This window comes from Salmo salar, chromosome 22 (assembly GCF_965601325.2).
Source record: "Salmo salar chromosome 22, fSalSal1, whole genome shotgun sequence".
Taxonomy (NCBI): Eukaryota; Metazoa; Chordata; class Actinopteri; order Salmoniformes; family Salmonidae; genus Salmo; species Salmo salar.
In genome coordinates, this window is record NC_138312.1 from 48,265,879 (window position 1) to 48,291,969 (window position 26,091).

General features: G+C 44.1%; 1 protein-coding gene across 1 annotated transcript in view; it reads right to left on the reverse strand.

The window, feature by feature from the left end:
• LOC106583601 (disks large-associated protein 4) overlaps window positions 1–23,427 on the reverse strand; it is a 216,127-nt gene extending 192,700 nt beyond the window's left edge. The window contains exon 1 of the mRNA XM_045705451.2: window positions 23,085–23,427. The gene's annotated coding sequence lies outside the window, so the exon portion shown is untranslated. The remainder of the gene's footprint in view (window positions 1–23,084) is intronic.
• Window positions 23,428–26,091: the final 2,664 nt, after the last annotated feature.

Below are 26,091 nucleotides of genomic sequence, written 5' to 3' on the forward strand. Positions count from 1 at the left end.
AGGTAGGGGTGCCAGCAGGCCAGAGGTGGATGAACGCAGTGCCCTTGTTTGGGTGTAGGGCCTGATCAGAGCCTGAAGGTATGGAGGTGCTGTTCCCTTCACAGCTCCGTAGGCAATCACCATGGTCTTGTAGCGGATGCGAGCTTCAACTGGAAGCCAGTGGAGAGAGCGGAGGAGCGGGGTGACGTGAGAGAACTTGGGAAGGTTGAATACCAGACGGGCTGCGGCGTTCTGGATGAGTTGTAGGGGTTTAATGGCACAGGCAGGGAGCCCAGCCAACAGCGAGTTGCAGTAATCTAGACGGGAGATGACAAGTGCCTGGATTAGGACCTGCGCCGCTTCCTGTGTGAGGCAGGGTCGTACTCTGCGAATGTTGTAGAGCATGAACCTACAGGATCGGGTCACCGCCTTGATGTTAGTGGAGAACGACAGGGTGTTGTCCAGGATCACGCCAAGGTTCTTAGCACTCTGGGAGGAGGACACAAGGGAGTTGTCAACCGTGATGGCGAGATCATGGAACGGGCAGTCCTTCCCCGGGAGGAAGAGCAGCTCCGTCTTGCCGAGGTTCAGCTTGAGGTGGTGATCCGTCATCCACACTGATATGTCTGACAGACATGCAGAGATGCGATTCGCCGCCTGGTTATCAGAAGGGGGAAAGGAGAAGATTGATTGTGTGTCGTCTGCATAGCAATGATAGGAGAGACCATGTGAGGATATGACAGAGCCAAGTGACTTGGTGTATAGCGAGAATAGGAGAGGGCCTAGAACAGAGACCTGGGGGACACCAGTGGTGAGAGCGCATGGTGCGGAGACAGATTCTCGCCACGCCACCTGGTAGGAGCGACCTGTCAGGTAGGACACAATCCAAGCGTGGGCCGCGCCGGAGATGCCCAACTCGGAGAGGGTGGAGAGGAGGATCTGATGGTTCACAGTATCAAAGGCAGCAGATAGGTCTAGAAGGATGAGAGCAGAGGAGAGAGAGTTAGCTTTAGCAGTGCGGAGAGCCTCCGTGACACAGAGAAGAGCAGTCTCAGTTGAATGCCCAGTCTTGAAACCTGACTGATTAGGATCAAGAAGGTCATTCTGAGAGAGATAGCAGGAGAGCTGGCCAAGGACGGCACGTTCAAGAGTTTTGGAGAGAAAAGAAAGAAGGGATACTGGTCTGTAGTTGTTGACATCGGAGGGATCGAGTGTAGGTTTTTTCAGAAGGGGTGCAACTCTCGCTCTCTTGAAGACGGAAGGGACGTAGCCAGCGGTCAAGGATGAGTTGATGAGCGAGGTGAGGTAGGGGAGAAGGTCTCCGGAAATGGTCTGGAGAAGAAAGGAGGGGATAGGGTCAAGTGGGCAGGTTGTTGGGCGGCCGGCCGTCACAAGACGCGAGATTTCATCTGGAGAGAGAGGGGAGAAAGAGGTCAAAGCACAGGGTAGGGCAGTGTGAGCAGGACCAGCGGTGTCGTTTGACTTAGCAAACGAGGATCGGATATCGTCAACCTTCTTTTCAAAATGGTTGACGAAGTCATCCGCAGAGAGGGAGGAGGGGGGGGGGGGGGGGGAGGAGGATTCAGGAGGGAGGAGAAGGTAGCAAAGAGCTTCCTAGGGTTAGAGGCAGATGCTTGGAATTTAGAGTGGTAGAAAGTGGCTTTAGCAGCAGAGACAGAAGAGGAGAATGTAGAGAGGAGGGAGTGAAAGGATGCCAGGTCCGCAGGGAGGCGAGTTTTCCTCCATTTCCGCTCGGCTGCCCGGAGCCCTGTTCTGTGAGCTCGCAATGAGTCGTCGAGCCACGGAGCAGGAGGGGAGGACCGAGCCGGCCTGGAGGATAGGGGACAGAGAAAATCAAAGGATGCAGAAAGGGAGGAGAGGAGGGTTGAGGAGGCAGAATCAGGAGATAGGTTGGAGAAGGTTTGAGCAGAGGGAAGAGATGATAGGATGGAAGAGGAGAGAGTAGCGGGAGAGAGAGAGCGAAGGTTGGGACGGCGCAATACCATCCGAGTAGGGGCAGAGTGAGAAGTGTTGGATGAGAGCAAGAGGGAAAAGGATACAAGGTAGTGGTCGGAGATTTGGAGGGGAGTTGCAAAGAGATTAGTGGAAGAACAGCATCTAGTAAAGATGAGGTCAAGCGTATTGCCTGCCTTGTGAGTAGGGGGGGAAGGTGAGAGGGTGAGGTCAAAAGAGCAGAGGAGTGGAAAGAAGGAGGCAGAGAGGAATGAGTCAAAGGTAGACGTGGGGAGGTTAAAGTCACCCAGAACTGTGAGAGGTGAGCCATCCTCAGGAAAGGAACTTATCAAGGCGTCAAGCTCATTGATGAACTCTCCAAGGGAACCTGGAGGGCGATAAATGATAAGGATGTTAAGCTTGAAAGGGCTGGTAACTGTGACAGCATGGAATTCAAATGAGGAGATAGACAGATGGGTCAGGGGAGAAAGAGAGAATGTCCAATTGGGAGAGATGAGGATTCCAGTGCCACCACCCCGCTGGCTCGATGCTCTAGGGGTATGCGAGAACACGTGGGCAGAGGAAGAGAGAGCAGTAGGAGTAGCAGTGTTATCTGTGGTAATCCATGTTTCCGTCAAGGGACTGGATGTTAGGGGCATTTTCTCTGAGTATCTCTTGATGTCCTTATGAAGCATAGTATAGAACAAGAAGGCCCGCACACTGTTAAAGCTCCCAATTCACAGATTTATTGACAACATTTCCTTATGAAGCATACCACAACAGTCACGGGCTTCATCAATAAGTGCATAAACGATGTCGTCCCCATAGTGACTATAAGAATGTTTCCTAACCAAAAACCATAGATTACAGGCAACATCCACACTGGGCTAAACGCTAGGCTAGAGCTACATCTTACGATGAACGGGACACGGACATGGATGCATACAAGAAATCCCGTCCCGACCTCCAACGAGACACCAAACATGCAAACATGCAAAATATGAGGAATGTGGAATCGTATTACAACGGCTACGACGCTCGTCGTATGTTTCAGGGCTTGCAGACGATAAAGGATTACAAAGGGTAACCCAGCCATGAGCTGCCCAGTGACGCAGAACTCCCAAATGAGCTAAATGCCTTTTACGCTTGCTTCAAGGAATATAACACTGTGCATTGCGTAAAATACCTTGTTTTTCTGGATGACTGTGGGTTCTCGCTCTCCATGTCCAATGTGTGCAAAATGTTTAACCTCTTAAATGTAACTGAATGTAATAAAATATGTACTCTATGTAATCCCCCAAACAATCACAAGGCTGCTGGGCCAGATGGAATTCCAGGGCTCGTTATCAAAGCATGCGCAGACCAGCGGGCAGGTCTTCACAGACATGTTCAATCTCTCCATCTTCCAGTCTGTAATCCTAACATACTTCAAGATGACCACCATTGTCCCTGTTCCCAAGAGTTCCAAGGTAATCTGCCTACATGACTATCGCCCTGTAGTACTCACATCTGTAATTATGAAGTGCTTTGAAAGGCTGGTAATGACACACATCAACACCATCATCCCACTCCAATTTGTATACAGCCCCAACAGATCCACAGATGACGCAATCTTAATTGCACTTCACACTGCCCTCTCCCACTTGGACAAGATGGGAAATAACGATGTGAGAATGCTGTTCGTAGACTACAGCTCAGCGTTCAACACCATAGTCCCCTTCAAGCTCATCACCAACCTAGGGACCCTGGGACTGAACACCTCCCTCTGCAACTGGATCCTGGACTTCCTGACTGGTCGGCCCCTGGTGGTGAGGGTAGGCAACAACACATCCGCCACACAGTCCCTCAACATGGGGGCCCCTGAGGGGTGTGTGCTTAGTCCCCTCCTGTACTCCCTGTTGACCCGCGACTGCGTGGCCACGCATGACTCCAACACTATCATTAAGTTTGCTGACGACACAACAGTGGTAGGCCTGAACACTGACGGCGATGAGTCAGCCTACAGGAAGGAGGTCAGAGACTTAGCATTGTGGTGCCATGACAACAACCTCTCCCTCAACGTCAGTAAAACCAAGGAGCTGATTGTGGACTATAGGAGAGAGGGGAAAGCACGCCCCCATCTACATCGACAGGGCTGTCGAAAGCGTCAAGTTCTTTGGCGTCCACATCACTAAGGACTTAACATGGTCCACACACACCCACACAGTCGTGAAGAGGGCAGGGCAGCGCCTCTTCCCCCTCAGGAGGCTGAAAAGATTTGTCATGGGCTCTCAGATACTCAAAATGTTCTACAGTTGCACCATCGAGAGCATCTTGACTGGCTGCATCACAGCTTTGTATGGCAATTGCACTGCCATTGACCGCAAAGCGCTACAAAGTGTGGTGTGGACAGCCCAATACATCACTGGTGCCGAGCTCCCTGCCATTCAGGACCTCTATATCTGGCAGTGTCAGAGGAAGGCCTGAAAAATTACAGCCACCCAAGCCATAGAGTGCTAACTCTGCTACCGTCCGGAAACCGTTACCGGAGCATCGGCTCTCAGGCTCCGAGACAGCTTCTATCCTCAAGCCATAACACTGCTAAATAGGGGGACCGAGTGGCGCAGCTGTCTAAGGCACTGCATCACTAGAGACGTCGCTATAGACCCGGGTTCGATCCTGGGCTGTATCACAACCGGCCATGATCAGGAGTCCCATAGGGCGGCGCACAATTGTCGTCCAGGTTTGGCCGGAGTAGGCCGTCATTTTATTAAGAGGACAAGGTGATTGCAAGCTCAAAAGGTACTCAAACTAAAACGCCTACTAACACAACACACACACACACACACACACACACACTTTTAAACTCAAAATTTGAGTTTGTTTTGTTTATTACTTATAATTATCTATCCGTATGCCACTTTATCCTGCTTTCATGTACACATATATACAAAAGTATGTGGACACCCCTTCAATGAGTGGATTCGGATATTTCAGCCACACCCGTTGCTGACAGATCAAGCACACAGCCATGCAATCACCATAGACAAACATTGGCAGTAGAATGGCCTGTACTGAAGAGCTCAGTTACTTTTAACGTGGCACCATCATAGGATGCCACCTTTCCAACAAAACAGTTAGTCAAATTTATGCCCTGATAAAGCTGCTAAAGCTGCCCCGGTCAACTGTAAGGGCTGTTATTGTGAAGTCGAAACTTCTAGGAGCAACAACGGCTCAGCTGTGTCGTGGTAGGCCACACAAGCTCACAGAACAGGACCGCCGAGTGCTGAAAATAGTTTGTCCTCTGTTGCAACACTCACTACCGAGTTCCAAACTGCCTCTGGGAGCAATGTCAGCACATGAATTGTTCGTCGGGAGCTTCATGAAATGGGTTTCCATGGCTGAGCAGCCGCAAACAAGCCTAAGATCACTGTGAGCAATGCATTCTCTGGAGTTCTCTGAATCCTGCTTTATCCTCTGGCAGTCTGACGGACAAATTTAGGTTTGGAGGATGCCAGGAGAACGCTACCTGCCCAAATGCATAGTGCCAACTGTACATTTTGGAGGAATAATGGTCTGCGGCTGTTTCACGGTTCGGGCTAGGCCCCTTATTTCCAGTGGAGGGAAATCTTAATGCTACAGCATAAAATTACATTCTAGATGATTCTGTGCTTCCAACTTTGTGGCAACAGTTTGGTTAAGGTACTTTCCTGTTTCAGCATGACAATGCCCCCGTGAACAAAGCGAGATCCATACAGAAATTACTTGACTGGCCTGAAAAGAGCCCTGACCTCAACCTTTGGGATGAATTGGAACGCCGACTGCGAGCCAGGCCTAATCACCCAACATCAGTGCCCGACCTCACTAATGCTATTGTGACTCAATGGGAGCAAGTAGTGGAACATCTAGTGGAAAGCCCTCCCAGAAGAGTGTTGTAGCAGCAAAGGGGGGAAGAACTCCATATTAATGCCCATGATTTTGGAGTGAGAAGTTCGACAAGCAGGTCTCTACAAACTTTTGGTTATGTAGTGTACCTCTTCCCTCTGCACATTGATCTGGTACTGGTACTCCCTGTATATAGCTCCACATTAATCTGGTACTGGTACTCCCTGTATATAGCTCCACATTGATCTGGTACTGGTACTCCCTGTATATAGCTCCACATTGATCTGGTACTAGTACTCCCTGTATATGTCACGTCCTGACCAGTAAAAGGGGTTGTTTGTTATTATAGTTTGGTCAGGGCGTGGCAGGGGGTGTTTGTTTTATGTGTTTCGGTTTTTTTTGGTTAATGTTCTATGTTAGTATATTTCTATGTTCGTTCTAGTTTTTCTATTTCTATGTTTAGTTTATTGGGTTGACCTTCAATTGGAGGCAGCGGTTCCTTGTTGCCTCTAATTGAAGGTCCTATTTAGTAGGGGTGTTTTCCCTTGGGTTTTTGTGGGTAGTTGTCCCATGTGTAGCTGTGTGCCTCACAGGACTGTTTTCTCATCGTTGTTTTTTGTTTAAGTGTTTATTTTGGTTTTCTTCTAAATAAAGAAGATGAGTTCACACATTCCTGCTGCGCCTTGGTCCCATCAGTATGACGAACGTGACAGTATATAGCTCCACATTGATCTGGTACTGGTACTCCCTGTATATTGCTCCACATTGATCTGGTACTGGTACTCCCTGTATATAGCTCCACATTGATCTGGTACTGGTACTCCCTGTATATAGCTCCACATTGATCTGGTACTGGTACTCCCTGTATATAGCTCCACATTGATCTGATACTGGTACTCCCTGTATATAGCTCCACATTGATCTGGTACTGGTACTCCCTGTATATAGCTCCACATTGATCTGGTACTGGTACTCCCTGTATATTGCTCCACATTGATCTGGTACTGGTACTCCCTGTATATAGCTCCACATTGATCTGGTACTGGTACTCCCTGTATATAGCTCCACATTGATCTGGTACTGGTACTCCCTGTATATAGCTCCACATTGATCTGGTACTGGTACTCCCTGTATATAGCTCCACATTGATCTGGTACTCCCTGTATATAGCTCCACATTGATCTGGTACTGGTACTCCCTGTATATAGCTCCATTATTGTGTATTTCTTTTATTCCTTGTGTTAGTTACTATTCTATTTTTCATTATTATTTTTAAACTCTGCATCGTTGGGAAAGGTTCTTAAGCAAGCATTTCACTGTAAAGTCTACACCAGTTGTTTTCGGCGCATGTGATAAATACAATTTGATTTGATTTGACCTCACACAGCGCTGCACACAAAACAAAGAGAATGCATTAGCAAAAATTAAATGAAATGAAAGCATCCAAGTGATCAAAGCATTTTTCAAAGATCACAGTACGAGTACTTATACGCACACAAACTGTGCTTTTATTCTGCACTTTGAATTTGTGGAGGAGACCAGAGAATGTAGATAGTGCAGCAACATAGAAAATATAGAAATGGAGGAGATTGCAATCTCAGACTCTACAGTCAGTAATTAGGTTGTTTCAGACACCCGCCACAGTGAGAAGAAAAATATGTCCCAAATGGCACCCTATTCCCTATGTAGTGCACTACTTTTCACCAGGGACCGAAACAGGAGGTGGGGGTGGGGGGGGATGATAGAGTGTTACGGTTTGGTTATATGACAAATAACTTTCCCACTACATTCAGCGAACCAACATTTGTTAGCTGAGTATACTGCTGGTGGCCATGGTCCACACGAAACCAGTGTCTGACTCTCAGTCATAAAGCGTTTCTTGAGCATTTATAACAGTCTGAGGACCAAAACAGAAATGACTAATAAAAGTCACCATCATCCATAATGCATTGCACATTCCTATATTGTTACTGTGTCAAACGTAGCATTCCAGATGAAGTTGTTCCTCAGTGTGTGCCAGAACAGAATGTCATCTGAATTACATTCCCTTCCAAGAGATTTATGAAGTTGTTCTGTAACTTTATGTTATTGAAGGTGTCAAAGATAGCATACGGAGATTTTTGCTGTAACACCCACAGAAATACGACAACACTAACAGAGCTATTGTGCTGAGAAAAACACGTTTTATAACATGTCAAACGTACTGCAGATAAAAAGGTTTCCACTACGTCAAATGATATGAAATCACAAATTGTACATTGGTAAAAAATACATAATAATAATAAAAGGTGATTTGACACAAAGGAGCAAACGATCACCAGCATACAAAGTGAAAAACAAATTGTCTCTGTAGTGACAGATCAAAAGCAAGGCCCCTAAAAAATACCTATTTATGCCATGCACCATCATCGGGTGCCTTTCTTGAGCTCTCTGGCAAACTCAAAGCTTGTGCATTACTGCTCATTGGTTTCCTGAGCTACCTTCTGAACTTGGCGGACTCTCCTTCTCTCTCTTTCTCTTTCCATTTCTCTCAATTCAATTGAATTCATTTCAAGGGGCTTTATTGGCATGGAAACGTATGTTTACATTGCCAAAGCAAGTAAAAAGGATAAACAAAAGTGAAATAAACAATAAAATGGTGAACAGAAAACATTACATTCACACAAGTTCCAAAAGAATAAAGACATTTCAAATGTCATATTATGCCTATATACAGTGTTGTAACAATGTGCAAATAGGTAAAGTAAAAAAAGGGAAAGTAAATAAACATAAATATAGGTTGTATTTACAATGGTGTTTGTTCTTCACTGTTTGCCCTTTTCTTGTGGCAACAGGTCACAAATTTTGCTGCTGTGATTGCACACTGTGGTATTTCCCACAATAAATATGGGAGTTTATCAAAATTGGATTAGTTTTCAAATTCTTTGTGGGTCTGTGTAATCTGAGGGAAATATGTGTCTCTAATATGGTCATACATTTGGCAGGAGGTTAGGAAGTGCAACTCAGTTTCCACCTAATTTTGTGGGCAGTGTGCACGTAGCCAGTATTCTCTTGAGAGCCAGGTCTGCCTACAGCGGACTTTCTCAATAGCAAGGCTATGCTCACTGAGTCTGTACATAGTCAAAGCTTTCCCACAGTGTACTCTCCGTTTAGGGCCAAAAAGCATTCTCATTTGCTCAGTTTTTTTGTTAATTCTTTCCAATGTGTCAAGTAATTATCTTTTTATTTTCTCATGATTTGGTTGGGTCTAATTGCTTAGGGGACTCTTCTCCAGGTTCATCTCTGTGTAGGTGATTACTTTGCTGTGGAAGGTTTGGGAATCGCTTCCTTTTAAGTGGTTGTAGAATTGAACAGCTCTTTTCTGGATTTTGACAATTAGCGGGTATCGGCCTCATTCTACTCTGCATGCATTATTTGGTGTTTTATGTTGTGCGTGGATGATATTTTTGCTGAATTTTGCAAGCAGAGTCTAAATCTTTGTTTTGGTTTGTTTGCTTGTCAATTAGGGTGTGCAGGGTGGATACGTAACCTACAAAGCATTACATGGGCTTGCTCCTACCTATCTTTCCGATTTGGTCCTGCCGTACATACCTACACGTACGCTACGGTCACAAGACGCAGGCCTCCTAATTGTCCCTAGAATTTCTAAGCAAACGGCTGGAGGTAGGGCTTTCTCCTATAGAGCTCCATTTTTATGGAATGGTCTGCCTACCAATGTGAGAGACGCAGACTCAGTCTCAACCTTTAAGTCTTTACTGAAGACTTATCTCTTCAGTAGGTCCTATGATTAAGTATAGTCTGGCCCAGGAGTGTGAAGGTGAACGGAAAGGCTGGAGCAACGAACCGCCCTTGCTGTCTCTGCCTTGCCGGTTCCCCTCTTTCCACTGGGATTCTCTGCCTCTAACCCTTTTACAGAGGCTGAGTCACTGGCCTACTGGTGTTCTTCCATGCCGTCCATGGGAGGGGTGCGTCACTTGAGTGGGTTGAGTCACTGACGTGGTCTTCCTGTCTGGGTTGGCGCCCCCCCCCCCTTGGGTTGTGCCGTGGCGGAGATCTTTGTGGGCTATACTCGGCCTTGTCTTAGGACGTTAAGTTGGTGGTTGGAGACATCCCTCTAGTGGTGTGGGGGCTGTGCTTTGGCAAAGTGGGTGGGGTTATATCCTGCCTGTTTGGCCCTGTCCGGGGGTATCATCGGATGGGGCCACAGTGTCTTCTGATCCCTCCTGTCTCAGCCTCCAGTATTTATGCTGCAGTAGTTTATGTGTCGGGGGGCTAGGGTCAGTCTGTTACATCTGGAGTATTTCTCTTGTCTTATCCGGTGTCCTGTGTGTATTTAAATATGCTCTCTCTAATTCTCTCTTTCTCTCTTTCTGTCTTTCTCTCGGAGGACCTGAGCCCTAGGACCATGCCTCAGGACTACCTGGTATGATGACTCCTTGCTGTCCCCAGTCCACCTGGCCGTGCTGCTGCTCCAGTTTCAACTGTTCTGCCTGCGGCTATGGAACCCTGACCTGTTCACCGGACGTGCTTGTTGCACCCTCGACAACTACTATGATTATTATTATTTGACCATGCTGGTCATTTATGAACATTTTAACATTTTAACATTTTGACCATGTTCTGTTATAATATCCACCCTGCACAGCCAGAAGAGGACTGGCCACCCCTCATAGCCTGGTTCCTCTCTAGGTTTCTTCCTAGGTTTTTGGCCTTTCTAGGGAGTTTTTCCTAGGGAGTTTTTCCTAGCCACCGTGCTTCTTTCACATGCTTTGCTTGCTGTTTGGGGTTTTAGGCTGGGTTTCTGTACAGCACTTTGAGAATATCAGCTGATGTACGAAGGGCTATATAAAAATAAATTTGATTTGATTTGATTTGATTGATTTGATTTGATACGTGGTCTTTCGTATGGTAATTTGGTAAAAAGCCAATTTGACATTTGCTCAGTACATTGTTTTCACAGAGGAAATGTATGCTGTTAAAATTATAATGAAGAGGATTTTTCCAAGGTTGTTGTTAACGCATATCCCAGGGTAGTTATTTGTCTCCACTTTTGTGTATTTGGGGTTTTTCAGTCCTTGGTTACAAATAATGGGGAAGATGCCAGAGCTGAGGATGATGTTAAAGAGTTTAAGTATAACCAATTGGAATTTGTAGTCAGTATATTGTATCATTTCATGTGGAATACCATCAACACCACAGGCCTTTTTGGGTTGGAGGGTTTGTATTTTGTCCTGTAGTTCATTCAATGTAATTGGAGAATCCAGTGGGTTCTGGTAGTCTTTAATAGTTGATGCCAAGATTTGTAATTGATCCTGTATACGTTTTTGCGGTTTGTTCTTTGTTATAGAGCCAAAAATATTGGAGAAGTGGTTTACCCATACATCTCCATTTTGTATAGATAACTCTTCGTGTTGTTGTTTGTTATGTGTGTTCAAATTTCCACAGAAGTTGTTAGATTCTATGGATTCTTCAATTACATTGAGGTGATTTCTGATGTGCTGTTCCTTCTTTTTCCGTAGTGAATTTCTGTATTGTTTTAATGATTCACCATAGTAAAGGCATAGACTCAGGTTTTCTGAGTCTCTATCTTTTTGGTTGTATAGGTTTCTCAATTTCTTTCTTAGATTTTTGCATTCTTCATCAAACCATTTGTCATTATTGTTAATTTTGTTAGGTTGCTCGCTTGACATTTTTAGATTTGATAGGGAAGCTGAAAGGTCAAATGTACTGTTTAGGCTTTCTATTGCCAAGTTTACACCTTCACCATTACAGTGAAATGTTTTGTCAGTGAAGTTGTTTAAACGGGATTGAATTTGTTGTGCCTAATTGTTTTTTTCTATAGCATTTCTTAATACTGTGCAGTTCCTTTGGCTTTGGTGCCTCATGATTGACTATTGCTCTGTTCAGGTAGACTGTGATTTTGCCGTGAACTGATAGGGGTGTTAGTGGGCTGACTGTGAACGCTCTGAGAGACTCTGTGTTGAGGTCAGTGATGAAGTAATCTACAGTTCTACTGCCAAGAGATGAGCTATAGGTGTACCTACTATAGGAGTCCCCTTGAAGCATACCATTGACTATGTACATACCCAGCGTGCAACAGAGCTGCAGGAGTTGTGACCCATTTTTGTGGTTTGTTTTGCCATCTAGGGGGCATATTTGGGAGGGAATACTGCCACCTCAAGGTAGGTGTTTGTCCCCCTGTGTGCTGAGTGTCAGGTTATTGTCCAGTTCTGGAATTTAGGTCGCCACAGACTAGTACATCTCCCTGAGCCTGGAAATGGTTGATCTCCCCCTCTAGGATGGAGAAACTGTCATCGTTATAGTATGGGGATTCTATTGGGGGGAAAGAGGTAACACACGAGGACATTTTTCTCTGTTGAGATAGATGTAAAATGTTCCTGTTTTGACTAATTTAATAGAGTATGTGAGGTCTGTTCTATACCAAATTAGCATACCCCCTGAGTCGCTTCCTTGTTTCAAACCTGGTAGTTTGGTGGATGGGACTCCCAGCTCTCAGTCATCAAGAGGGCAACCAGAGGTCCGTCTTCTCTATACCATATTTCTTGTAGGATGACAATGTCTGTATTTCCAATTTCTTTGATGAAGTCTGCGTTCCTGCTCTTTAGGCCAAAGGCAGATGACTTCAGACCTTATATATTCGAGGATGAGATTGTAAAAGCTTTGTGTTCCATAGTGTTTAGTGTTGTTTTTGTGTGGTTTAGGCCCGGACCATTACAGTAGGTATGAGCAGAGCATGTTGAGCATCTGATACATACCTCTTAGGTCGCAGGATGGTGCTTGGGGGGGTGCATTAATGGGGGTTGAGCCTGTTGCTCTCCTTATGGTCTTTCTCTCTCTCTCTCTCTCTCTCTCTCTCTCTCTGTCTGTCTTTCCGTCTCTCTCTCTCTCTCTCTCTGTCTGTCTGTCTTTCCGTCTCTCTCTCTCTCTCTCTGTCTGTCTGTCTTTCCGTCTCTCTCTCTCTCTGTCTGTCTGTCTTTCCGTCTCTCTCTCTCTCTCACTCTCTATCTCTCTGTCTCTCTCTCTCTCTCTCTCTCTCTGTCTGTCTGTCTGTCTTTCTCTCTCTCTCTGTCTGTCTGTCTGTCTGTCTGTCTGTCTGTCTGTCTGTCTGTCTGTCTGTCTGTCTGTCTGTCTGTCTGTCTGTCTGTCTGTCTGTCTGTCTGTCTGTCTGTCTGTCTGTCTGTCTGTCCGTCTATCCGTCTCTCTATGTCTGTCATTCTATCTCTCTCTCTCTGTCTGTCTTTCCGTCTTTCCGTCTCTCTCTCTCTCTCTTGCCACTTCTGTATCTCCCCACCTCTCTATCTCTATATTTCTCTCTCTTTCCCCCTCTGTCTCTCTGTCTGTGTGGGGAACTTATGTCCCGCTGCTTTGTGTACACTTCTTTCAGTGATAGGAGCCATTAATGAATCATAGAGCACCACAGAGGACTCCGACAATAAGGAACTCATCCACTTGCTAGATCCAGGCACACACACACACACACACACACACACACACACACACACACACACACACACACACACACACACACACACACACACACACACACACACACACACACACACACACACACACACACACACACACAGACCTTTCAATCTTTGACGCTTCTGAATAAACTTTCATCTGGTAAAATTTGAATCTGATCAAAGGCTGATCAAAGCAAAAACACACAGTGAAAATGCACATGGAATCTGTGCAGTACAAGACAATCAATATGGAAAACCTAATCATGACATGGTGTTCATTTCTTTCCTCTTGTGTTTTTTTCAGTAGTGTCAAGCTATTAACTGTGCCATTAATTGTTTTTATTGTTCCCCGGGTGCATGAAGTCGAAGTTAATATGCAATTTGTGCTGGGGAATTGCTCTATAGCTACCTATCTTCAACAACAAAGCAATTAAAGGGCTTATCCTACACAGAGCTTAGAAGGGACACACCATGTGTCCGCTCCACTGGGAAACACGGGAAGGACAATGTCACACAAATAGACCTGGGTTCAAATAGTATTTAAAATCTACATTGAGCGTTTACTTAAGGTTCCTGAAATGCCATATGGGCGGAGTTTGCAGTATTTTGACTATTCCGAGTGGTTCCATTAACCCAGACAAGCTCATTCAAGCACAAATATAGTATTTGAAATGGTTTCAAATAGTATTTGAACCCATGTCTGAACGTCACACACACAAAACAGTAACGCAGGCATGCTCTTGGACTGTCAAACAGGAAAACCAAAATCATTTCATTACAGTACTACTAAATGCACAGCTATTATAACTAATTCATGCTTATTACATGATTACAAAGGTATTATGAACTGTAATGCTATGCTATGCTATGCTATGCTATGCTATGCTATGCTATGCTATGCTATGCTATGCTATGCATTCCTTATAGGGCCCTTGACTGTAAGGCTGCAACACAATAATTGAGAGTCAGAAACGAGCTTTGACGACTTCATCTCATATGCTCAACAGCCTAATCCGAAGTCAGTATACAGTATTCTAGTCACAGACACCGTCGGTTAAATTGATTCTGTTCACCTCAATGGGAGAGATGATTACTGTGCCAGTGTTCACATAACAACTGGATTAAACATAGACGACAGAGGAAAAAGTAAGGCAGAGCACATCTCTTTAATTTCATTTCTTATCCAGATACACACCAGGGAACACGTATTACAATGAAGCCTTTTAATAAATTGAGAAGCAAGAAGGTCTCGGTCTAATTCTCCAACAATTATTTAATCTCCTTACGAGAGGGATAGATACCTGTGTCCTCGGATTTGAGCTAATGCTCCGTTAAGAATTTCTGTTTTTTTTTCCATCACTTGTGATTTAACCAGGGGATGTACAGTTGACGAACACTTGAAAATTCCTGTCAGTAACATTTTATGCACTATTATGCTAAATTAGTGCTACCGTTAGTGCTACCAATAATGTTTAGCATTGACGGCAAGTCTTCATCTCCACTGGCAATAAATGTTTCCCGCCCTTTTTTACCACTACCTCCCTGGAGTTATCCAATAAGCAGGCTGCACATTAGACCTACAGTACAGTATATCTCACCTGTCTCACCTTTGAAACCATAACACATTCTATTATGAAAACACAAGACAAAGACCTTTACTCACTGCATTTCCCAGGTTCACTGTTATGATTGAGTGGCCGGCAGCTCGACCAGCATCTCACAGAGATGCATCTGTCGAGAGACGGCCATTTTATCTCCATTAGAGATAGTGCCAGAAACAGGCCGGCTAGCTAGCGGCTAGGCTATCATTCACACTAGGAAGGCAGGCGAGAGGTCTTCAGAGAGAGGTCTTAGGTATGGGGAGAGAGTGCGGGATGTAGAGAGAAAGAGAGATCAGAGTATGAGAGGGAGGTAGAAAAACAGAAGGAGAGTTGGAGAGAGTGCCAACAGGGAACCGATAGGCTACGGTAATGTGGGCATTTCCTTCTAAAGCCTATCTTGTATGGGGGTGATGTGGCACCGTGACATGTCAAAATGGATTCTACGGGTGTTGTACTGACAGGGTGAGGTGAGGACAAATGAACAATCGGAAGAGAGCGAGAGGTGTTTGTGTTTGTTCTTCCTCTCTGTCTGCCTCACTCTGTCTGTCTATCTCTCCCCCTTTCATCAGTACCTCCCTCTGTATCGCTCTCTCTCTCTCATTCACTTTCTCTCTATCTCTGTTGTCTCGATTTGTCACTGCTCTGAGTTAAAGAGGCCATTGTCGAACCTCAAAAAATTTGCCTCTATCTAGGGAGGGAGGGAGGGAAGGAAGGAAGGAAGGAAGGAAAGAAAGAGGGAGAGAGGGAGGGACGGAGGGAGGGAGGGAGGGATGGAAGAAGGTCCGCTATGCTGTGTTCAATGTTCACTCTCTTCACAAAGCTTTCAGGTGAAAATTTTCTCGATCTTGATTACAATACACCTACTTCCCTTTGAATCCTGTCAATACTCTAAGCTTAGAAAGCCTCAGGCCACCCCCACGCAAACACACTTGACCGCCCTCCTGAAGCTGCCCTCCTCATCTGCTACACATACTAATGCTAGTGTGGACATGAGGACACATTAGGAAACGTTGAATAGGTCAGTTTCAAAAGTCTCTGCTGAGCTGTCAATGATTGGGGATCTGATAGGCTCTATAGCCCAAGCAATCATCCTGTGTAACACATACTGTAGCACTGCCTCCATCACACCCAGACCCACCTGCTTCCTCCTCCCACACCCACACCCACACCCACAGACACAGACACACGCACACACACACGCACACGCACACACACACACACACACACACACACACACACACACACACACACACACACACACACACACACACACACACACACACACACACACACACACACACACACACACACAGACACAGACACACAAACACACAGCAGAAGTTATTTCACACTCCATTGGCCCTCATCAATTATAGATCAGCGTGGTTATTTTCATACATGTTCTATTAGGCTGGCCTGTTAATTACATTGAAGTGAATGGATCCCACTCTGTGTGGTGCTGGAGATCTGACTCCAGACCTGGGTTCAAATACTATTTGAAATAATTTCAAATACTTTAGCTGGGATTGATTGAGCTTGCCTGGTGCAATGGCACCAATATAATAGTGGCAAGACTGCAGAACCACACCCATCTGGCACTCCAGGGCAGGCTAGCGCAAACACTTAAAGTAGTTGAATCCAGGTTAGTACAGATGCAGACTGAGGCTTCTCATCATGGGGTTACGAGGGCAAAATGGGGATGGGAGGTCCTAGAGATACAGCATGTTACGGGATACATATGTTCTGTCAGCTGATTATAATTGTGTGATAGGATGTTGATCCATGGTGAAATCACCATCTCTATTGAAAAATCAATTGGAGTCATGTGTAAGGCTAAGCAAAGTGGACCTTCCATTTCAGAGACATTTCTCAGGAGGCAACAGACGGTTGTTAGACCTAAGGTGGGCGTTGAAGCATAACACATATAGTCATTAGCAGAGAGTTGGAATACTGAACAATTGCCTTTTTTTAAAGTTAGCTTTCCTTTGAGAATAAACCGTAGAAAAAATGTTGGGGGGAGAAAAACACAGCTTAAAGCCATTGTCAGTTTATGTAGTGTATAAATCATATTAGCAGCAATTACTATATTATGTACAGAGAGAAGATAATTGAATAGTATTGGTTACCCTCCATGTAACCATTTTCACAGTCTTGTATAGTTCACGCAATACATATGATACATTAACTCACATAAAGTATGTGACCTGTGGTGGTCTAGCAGTTAATGCCACTGCCTTTCTAGCACGTCATCTCTCCTCCTTACTTTCCTGTCTCTCTTCACTGTCTCTGGCTAATAAACCAGAAAAATCCAAAACAACAAGAACTCACACAGAGTTTAACCTAACAAGTCTAACAGTATGAAAACACCTACATATATAACTAATTTCACCATATTTGACAACTAAAACCAAACAACAACACCTGTCCACACTTTCAAATAGCAGTTAGCGGCAACACAGCCTTATTGCTCGCTTGTACCGCTTCAACCTGAAACCTGTACTTGCTGTGTGTAGAATAACAACTGCCTCAGCAGAGCGACATAGACTAACCCCTGCCATGCCATGAGTTTAGGCATCATGCCAGTCTTGTTTCCCCGAGAAGGGTGGCTCGCGTCTCCCTGCCAGGTTACTTGAAGCCTTAGTGACCGTGACTAAGCATCTCGTGACTAAGCAGCTTGGGGAAGACGGACATTTTAATTAGAGGCGTATCGCTTCGGGTTGGGACGAGTGGGGAGTACTTTATTGATGTCAAGAATCTCTTACTAACTCTTCCCATCCCGTCCCCACATTTCAATACCACTGAGACTCAGGAGAAGATTGAGAGTGGGAGAAGAGACAACAGGACTGCAGTCCAATTGAATGAGTTTGGGAAAGAACCCCAGAGGAACGAGGCAGGGGTGCACAATACCAACACTTGTGTTCTGCAGTCTGGCTGGTTTTCAGTTCTGCAGTCCTGATGGTTTTCAGTTCTGCAGTCCTGCTGGTTTTCAGTTCTGCAGTCCTAATGGGTTTCAGTTCTGCAGTCCTGCTGGTTATCAGTTCTGCAGTCCTGCTGGTTTTCAGTTCTGCAGTCCTGCTGGTTATCAGTTCTGCATTCCTGCTTGTTTTCAGTTCTGCAGTCCTGCTGGTTTTCAGTTCTGCAGTCCTGCTGGTTATCAGTTCTGCAGTCCTTTTGGTTTTCAGTTCTGCAGTCCTGCTGGTTATCAGTTCTGCAGACCTGCTGGTTATCAGTTCTGCAGACATGCTGGTTATCAGTTCTGCAGACCTGCTGGTTATCAGTTCTGCAGACCTGCTGGTTTTCAGTTCTGCAGTCCTGCTGGTTATCAGTTCTGCAGACCTGCTGGTTTTCAGTTCTGCAGTCCTGCTGGTTATCAGTTCTGCAGTCCTTTTGGTTTTCAGTTCTGCAGTCCTGCTGGTTATCAGTTCTGCAGACCTGCTGGTTATCAGTTCTGCAGACATGCTGGTTATCAGTTCTGCAGACCTGCTGGTTATCAGTTCTGCAGACCTGCTGGTTTTCAGTTCTGCAGTCCTGCTGGTTATCAGTTCTGCAGACCTGCTGGTTTTCAGTTCTGCAGTCCTGCTGGTTATCAGTTCTGCAGTTCTGCTGGTTATCAGTTCTGCAGTCCTGCTGGTTATCAGTTCTGCAGACCTGCTGGTTTTCAGTTCTGCAGACCTGCTGGTTATCAGTTCTGCAGACCTGCTGGTTATCAGTTCTGCAGTCCTGCTGGTTATCAGTTCTGCAGTCCTGCTGGTTTTCAGTTCTGCAGACCTGCTGGTTTTCAGTTCTGCAGTCCTGCTGGTTATCAGTTCTGCAGTCCTGCTGGTTATCAGTTCTGCAGTCCTGCTGGTTATCAGTTCTGCAGACCTGCTGGTTTTCAGTTCTGCAGTCCTGCTGGTTATCAGTTCTGCAGTCTTGCTGGTTATCAGTTCTGCAGTCCTGCTGGTTATCAGTTCTGCAGACCTGCTGGTTTTCAGTTCTGTAGTCCTGCTGGTTATCAGTTCTGCAGACCTGCTGGTTTTCAGTTGTTTGATCGGTGGATGTTATACTGGTTTGGCTAGTCTACCCACCTGGTTTCTCAGGGATAAATTAAGTTCCTAAGGCAAGGACAAACATTTTGCAGGACTTTGGCTCTTGAAGACCAGAGCTGTGCACTGCAGAGGCAGACAGACAGTCAACATGTTCATGTCATATCTGCATGTGCATTAGATGTCCACACACAATGAAAGGCCTTTAAAGTACTTGTTGCTACATGTCTATAAAAACTGGTGCTCTCTAGAACCTAAAAAGGTTATTTGGCTGTCTCCATAGGAGAACCCTTTGAAGAACCCTTTTTGGTTCAAGGTAAAGCCCTTTTGGTTCCAGGGAGAACCCTTTTGGGTTCCTTGTAGAACCCTTTCCAGAAAGGGTTCTTCATGAAACTCAAAAGGGTTTTTACCAGGAACCAAAAAAGGTTCTACCTGGAACCATAAAGGGTTCTCCTATGGGGACAGTCGAAGAACCCTTTTGGAACCCTTTTTTCTAAGAGTGTACCGTAACAAAGTATATTTCATATGAAGACAGACCTTGAGAAGGTAACCTACAATGCAATTTCTCCAAAGCATTGAAAATAGTTTGAAAAGAACAGCCCTTGAAAATGAAGAAAAGTTACAACGACAGTGATAATTTTAAAGGTACAATATACATTTTCTTGCCATCGCATGAATGAAATGTTCTATCACTAACAAGATATTCAATGACAGCTAACTACAACGTTTAGGCAAAAAGCTCAATGAAATTCACATTTGCCTTCCTGGCAATCAGAGTCCTCTTGCAGTTATCCTGGAGTAATCAGACTGCTGATTACTTTTGTTCATTATAAACTATCGCTGTGCAACATCCACATCCACTTAATTTTCAATATTCTTTGTTGATCCCTGTTGCATTGCCACTGTCTAATTAGAAGCTGAGCTAGCTGCTTCTAACAGAGCCCTCTGTCAGTGCTGTAATGTCTGTGGCTGACTTTTAAAATCCCAAACATCTTCTGGCATATGGAGAGGGGCTGTTTGACATTTTCACAGACTAAATTATTCACACTTTTGACAATACCAGAGACGTGGCGAAAGCTGAAGAAGGTCATTTAAAGTCCTGCGACTGTTTTTGCTCTTAATCGAGGAAAAATGAATCACCCTTGCAGGGCCTAGTTTGAAGGCAAACAAAGCAAAGCTATGCTCTTTATAGGTTATAGCTTTGCTGAAAGGAGATTTTACACCAAAACAAAGCACACATGTTGATATGAACGTGAGGTTTGCCTTTTTGCCTCTGCAGATACTAGGCCTATGTTAAGCACAAAAGCAGAGAGGGATGACAGTTGCTACTTTGTCTGTTTGTGTAAGCTTAAACTTCAAAGCATACCCACTGATGCTGTAGAGTATTAGTGTGTGTGTTCTCCTGTGCTTGCTTCCCTCCTCTCTCCCCATACCTCAGCCCGGGAAGTCAATACAATGACATCCACATTCTTTCTCTCATTTCCTTCTCTTGTCAGACAGCCATAATAACTCATTCACAACCATAGCTTTGCAATGGATGCACCCAAAGTCAATAAAGATGCTTTTGGAATCTACCAGCTCACAAGAAAAGGCTGAGAATCTTTGCCAAAGCTATCTTGGAGGAGCGGAAGCCCTGAATTTTCTTTGTATTTGTTTTTCTTTCACTCTCAGAATTCTCATTTTTCTCGTTGATGTAACATGGTGTAATCTAGCGGCCCGTCTGAGAACTGGAATGCACACCTTCATCTCTGCAGATATTCATTAAAGTGTTGGCTATACATAATGCTTGTCCTACCCCTGCCATAATATTATATTATCCTGTTAAACCTATGCGCAAATAGACTAAATAGCAATGACCTACCCTTTGTATACTCCTGGGGTTAGGAGAAATTAGATATCAGTTGAATTTTTACCCATTACGTAGGTTACTGTAAAACTACTGGAGTTGTACATAGGTTTTATATAAGAACGGGCCACAGGGTTTGTGACAGGTCATACGTAAACAAACATTTTAAACACTTTGCGGCTGAATTCACATACAAAGAATTAGTGTGATATAAACATCAACAATCAAAAGCTTAAAATAAGTATTTTAAACAGGGCTCTATCCATCTGTGTGTGTGTGTGTGTGTGTGTGGAAGATGAGAGAAACTGGCGAACATGACATGAGTAAGTACATATGAGCTAAAGAGAAAGAGGTTGAGAGAGTGGAAATGAGAGAGGAGAGGGACTCCAAACTGGCTGCGAATGCACATACCCTGGCAGCTCTTCTCTTTTTCCCCCATTTTTTCTAACTGAAACAAATTGAGGCCACTAATGCAGTTAGGCCATGCTATTGAGGTCACACAAAAAAACTGTTCAAAGGGCACTAAACCTGATGTTAATTTGATGGCATGAAAGACACATTTACCTAATACTGTAGTCGGGCACATTATGGAGCACTTACCTTTCAGGGCAAAACATAACTCTTATCCTCATGACAACCCCACAGTAAAGGGAGAGTTGCCGAAGTCGATTGGCCATAATGGACAACATATGAATAAATGGTGCGGAAAAATGCTATTGATTTATTTTGATTAACGGTCTATCTTTGGCCCAGCACGTGGTGTGTCTGTCACTGTGAATTAGATGCAGTGACTCATTTTGGCTCGTAGTATAAATGACTCTATAATTAGTCTTCACCAGAGCGAGGACATGGTCATCATCTCTAGTAAGACGAGTCATCATTGCTCCCTTTCAGAAACAACCCCTAGGCCAAGGCCTACAAGCCCTGCCTCTGCCCATAGGCACTTTTATAGATCTAAACTAGATAGGCATAAGTAATATGCAACAATTCCATATCACCTATCAGACGGCAGGTAGGAGCTCCAATACTGCTTATAACCTAGAATATTAGCACAGATGTCAATTCAATGTCTATTTCACGTCGGTTCAACGTGGAAATAATGTTTATTAAGTTGGTAGGGTTTAAGCTCTAAGGTAAGGACGAGGGGGTTGTTTCCTGACAGGTTCCAAGTGTTCAATAGGTCCATGTGAAGTTCAATAGCTAATTTCTCGCCAAAGCTGAAGTAGAGCTGCTGACCATTTTGTCATAGTATGATAAGAATCGTAGTCATAAGAATCAGCAGTCTGTAGATGTTACCAAATCATCAAAACATATTACTTGCCAATATTGGACCATCAATATTCCTCCTGCAGCATGTCAACAACTCTACATCCCCACCAGACCCTCATACTCTGAGGGTGGGAGAATCGGTGGCTACAACCATTCTCTGTCACTGACAAATACATATAAGGCAAGAGAAGATAGTTACATGCGTCAAACTTCAAAGTAGTTGGACATTATGGTACTTTGTCCCAAAGCCGACTCATAGGTGTTGGAAGCAGACACGCACTGTTAACAAGAGTCACATCACTGCCACATGACAACCCAGTGAGTGGTACGCTCTATTTTTATCGTCTAAGCTTTCTGAAAAGTGGTTTCATCCGAATAGTGCGACGCGGCATTGTCTCCAAGGTGTGCAAAACAACACATAAACCAACTCAAAAACCACGGACTAGGCTACTGCAAGGGTCAATGTTGATATTTAGTGTTGCGTCTCTTCTTACCTTCAAAGAAACCAAACCTGCTTTTGTTTGACTTGGCTCAACAATATAGATAAATATATCTCCAAGAATTCCTAATACGACACTTTTTCTTTCTCTATTCATCGCTCAAGCCCCCTCTATCGCCAAAGGAAAAGCCTCTATGTTCAACATTATTAGGCTACTACTATTATTTGTTTAATTGAATAGTGAGGTTATTGCTTTAAATCAATCTCCAAAAGCTCTGTTAATGGACAAAACGACTTGGCCTACATGTCATGCCACACAAGCGGCTGAAATAACCCAGTTTAAAAAAAGATCACCTGCCAACCAGCATCAATTCATTCCTGTAGCCTAATGCACAAATATATAAAAATAAAATACTATGATTAAAACCACCATCGACTACAGTATAAATAAATTGATGCCAACCACTTATGCAGTCGCTGAATAACATTATAACTGGCGTTCGTAAGCATGTATTTCCCGTGCCATGTGTTTGGTTATTTATTTAGTTTATTAGCCTAAACTACAAACGCCCATGTATAATCGCCCATGTACAATGTATTAATCCGTTTTTCAAATCTTACCTTCGGAGTCCTCAAATCGGATATTCAATCGGTCTGGAGAAAGATTGAACTAGACTTGATGTGCGATTATCCTGCTCATATTGACGAGAACTTCCTAATCGGGCTATATTTTGAAGACCGGCAGCAACGATTTTGAGAAGAAATAAAAAAGGGTAATAAACACAAATATGATAAACGAACGCAGTGCTACAGTTTTTAAATAGCACACTTTACCGATGTCGAGTCGGTTATTCGTCCGTCTCTCCGTTTATGGGAAATGCAAGCGCCCAGGTTCACAGCGATCCCCATTACTGAGCAGTTCATATACGTTTGCATTAGGGAGACAGCCTAGACAGGGGCTCTGTGAGGCCAGGCTGGCAGGCAGGCGAGGCAGAGATGCTGCAACGCTCTCAGGCCACTTGGGAAACGGAGAGAGAGAGAGAGAGAGAGAGAGAGAGAGAGAGAGAGAGAGAGAGAGAGAGAGAGAGAGAGAGAGAGAGAGAGAGAGGAGAGAGAGAGAGAGAGAGGAGAGAGAGAGAGAGAGAGAGAGAGAGAGAGAGAGAGAGAGATTCAAATCAGCACCATGGAAAGCACTGGAGCAGGTTGCTTTGATCGGTGATTTGCATGAGGTTTGAGGATTATGAATGAATTTGCGAGAAATTACATTGCAATAAAAAATAAACTAATGTGATTTTATTCTTATACCATACGAATACTCTCCGCTATTAGATTTCCAAACCAGACGGCAGGATTTTCTTGTTTTTTTTAATTTACGAATAGCCAGGGACACTCCAACACTCAGACATAAACTACAAACAAAGCATTTGTGTTTAGTCAGTCCGCCACATCAGATGCAGTAGGGATGACCAGGGATTTTCTCTTTAAGTGCGTGAATTAGAACATTTTCCTGTCCTGCTAAGCATTCAAAATGTAACGAGTACTTTTGGGTTTCAGGGAAAATGTATGGAGGAGAACGTTATTTTATTTAGAAATGTGGAGTAAAAGTAAAAGTTGTCAAAAAGTAAATAGTAAATTAAACAGGGTTGGGTAGGTTACTTTGTAAATGTAACCTGTTACAGTTACTGGTTACCTGTTCAAAATTGTAATCAGTAATGTAATTTTGGGATTACCAAAACCCAGTAACTAATCTGATTACATTCCATTACTTTTAGATGACTTTCCGAGGCATTAGAAGAAGACAAGAATGTATGTTACCAATTGAACGACATCTATTGCAGGATAAATCAATGTTAAAGTTTACATAGCTGGCCATATATGGATGTAAAATGTTACTTTATGGGTTGGTTATGTAGGCTTCTTCTAACCCATCGCTTTCTACTACATAGTAGATAGTAATATAGTAATTCGATTAACTTATATCTTCACATTAAAAACAAAAGTCTATCAGAATTCCTGTCATTCCAATAAATGTTATACACCATTATCTTCAAGAATAGGACTTGGAAATATGGAAGTATAGATTAGCCAAATTGTTTTACCTGAACATGACCCCAAAACTAAGGACTTATTAGCCAGCCCTACTGTTGTTTATGATTTGTGGTCATGCAGGACTGATTGGGCTCATTGATTCGAGTTGAAAAATAAATGCTGCACTCATGGAATGGCATGCTTTGAGCACTACTGAAAAGTGCTATTTACATGTGAAAAATGAATGCCATATGCTGCATTTGGATTTGTTTACATTTTTGTTGGTGACATTTTGATATCTTGATAATATGCAGCTGTTTAAACGGCAAATCCACAGATGAAACAATAACATAACAGTCGACCTGCCTCTGTAACCACTCTCAGATGGATGCAAGGACTGACCATCCATGATATCAAAATTATTGTTTTAACCATATTATGAGGCTATACAGTGTATGTTTACATTTACAATGTTTGCAAACATTGGAGTAAAACAAGCTTATATTTTGAGTTCTCACCGAGTGTGACAGTTGAACTAAACTCATGAGGCTGTCAGTAAATGCTAGGAGTGGTGGTAGGAGTCAGGCGCAGAGAGCAGAGGTAAGGAGATAATGTGTTTATTCCTTAACACAACAAAAACGGTCGACGCCAACACAACCGGCGTGAAAATGCGAGGTGCCCAAAAACAACAGGCGCACAGCACGCACATAAAACAACACTATACGATCGCCAGCACATCAAATTTAATCAAATTTATTTTTATATAGCCCTTCGTACATCAGCTGATATCTCAAAGTGCTGTACAGAAACCCAGCCTAAAACCCCAAACAGCAAGCAAAGCATGTGAAAGAAGCCTCGGTGGCTAGGAAAAACTCCCTAGGAAAAACTCCCTAGAAAGGCCAAAAACCTAGGAAGAAACCTAGAGAGGAACCAGGCTATGAGGGGTGGCCAGTCCTCTTCTGGCTGTGCAGGGTGGATATTATAACAGACCATGGTCAAGATGTTAAAATGTTAAAATGTTCATAAATGACCAGCATGGTCAAATAATAATAATCATAGTAGTTGTCGAGGGTGCAACAAGCACGTCCGGTGAACAGGTCAGGGTTCCATAGCCGCAGGCAGAACAGTTGAAACTGGAGCAGCAGCACGGCCAGGTGGACTGGGGACAGCAAGGAGTCATCATACCAGGTAGTCCTGAGGCATGGTCCTAGGGCTCAGGTCCTCCGAGAGAAAGACAGAAAGAGAGAATTAGAGAGAGCATATTTAAATTCACACAGGACACCGGATAAGACAAGAGAAATACTCCAGATGTAACAGACTGACCCTAGCCCCCCGACACATAAACTACTGCAACATAAATACTGGAGGCTGAGACAGGAGGGATCCAATAAGGAGCACATCCAATAACAAACACACTGACGCAAATAATCCCGCACAAACCTGGGCGGGCTAAACAGGCTTAAATAACCATAAATCAAGAGAACCAAATGGGGAACAGGTGCAAACAATAAGACATACCAAACGAAAAGGAAAAAGGGATCAGCGGCGGCTAGTAGGCCGGTGACGACGACCGCCGAGCGCCGCCCGAGCAGGCAGGGGA